This window comes from Myotis davidii, unplaced genomic scaffold, assembly GCF_000327345.1.
Source record: "Myotis davidii unplaced genomic scaffold, ASM32734v1 scaffold294, whole genome shotgun sequence".
NCBI classification, from domain to species: Eukaryota; Metazoa; Chordata; class Mammalia; order Chiroptera; family Vespertilionidae; genus Myotis; species Myotis davidii.
In genome coordinates, this window is record NW_006287706.1 from 1,000,326 (window position 1) to 1,001,753 (window position 1,428).

Here is a 1,428-nt window from a genome sequence, read left to right on the forward strand (position 1 = left end):
CGCCTAACTGCTCTCCCCTGCTGGCCTGGTCACCCCTAACTTTCCTCCCTTTCCACCCTGGTCCCCCCCACAACTGCCCTCCCCTACAGGCTCAGGTACGCCCCAACTGTCCTCCTCTGCCAGCCTGGTCACCGCTAACTGCCCTCCCCTGCCATTCAAGTCACCCCCAACTGTCCTACCTGGCTGGCCTGATCGCCCACAATTGCCCTCCCCTGCAGGCCATCTTGTGTGTTGGAGTGATGGTCAAGTTGTCCACCCTGGTCCCCCCCACAACTGCCCTCCCCTACAGGCTCAGGTACGCCCCAACTGTCCTCCTCTGCCAGCCTGGTCACCGCTAACTGCCCTCCCCTGCCATTCAAGTCACCCCCAACTGTCCTACCTGGCTGGCCTGATCGCCCACAATTGCCCTCCCCTGCAGGCCATCTTGTGTGTTGGAGTGATGGTCAAGTTGCATATTACCTCTTTATTAGATAGGATTACTTTTCTTTTCTAGTTTAAGAAAATACATCAAAAAATAGTTTGCTTAAGTTTTAATTGCAAAGTTTATAATAAGTGTGCCTTTAGTATGTAGGGTTTTGACAGCCAGCAACAAGCAGTGGAAGTATAAAATACTTATTTTCAACAACTGAAAAGGGGGGGCGGGGAGCAAAAATCAATAGTCTTTGTTTTAATCTTTCCATCGGAAGTCAGTATCCACATATGCAATATCCATCACGCTTTAAAGCCAAATAGATGAAAATATTAGATAAAAACATATTATTTGCCAGAATATCCTTACATGATTACCAAATGAAAACCAAACATCCTTAATACCAGAAGGGATTTTTTAAAAATTAAGAAATTATTGATAATTGGATAAATTTTTTATCAAAGTAATACTATATTTTAAAAGACACTTTAGGAATCAAAATTGTCTTATTTTTAGTATTTGTTTTGGGGCATATACTTTCATTTCCATTAAAAATCAAACTGTGTTATGCAATGCTGCAAGGTATTAGGCCTGCGGCTTATTTATTTATTTATTAAAAATATATTTTATTGATTTTTTACAGAGAGGAAGGGAGAGGGATAGAGAGTTAGAAACATCAATGAGAGAGAAACATTGATCAGCTGCCTCCTGCACATCTCCTACTAGGGATGTGCCCGCAACCCAGGTACATGCCATTGACCGGGATCGAACCTGGAACCTTTCAGTCCGCAGGCCGACGCTCTATCCACTGAGCCAAACCGGTTACGGCAAGCCTGGGCCTCATTTACTTGAGCTTTTCCATGTCCTACAGACTCCGTAGATTATTTTTTACTTAAATATGTTCCAAACAATTTGAATAGCACATCATTTAAGTAGTGGATACTTATAGTTTTATCAAAATATTATTTGTTATAAGAGAAAAATCAATATACCTTATTCAAAAGTAAGATTTAAGAATA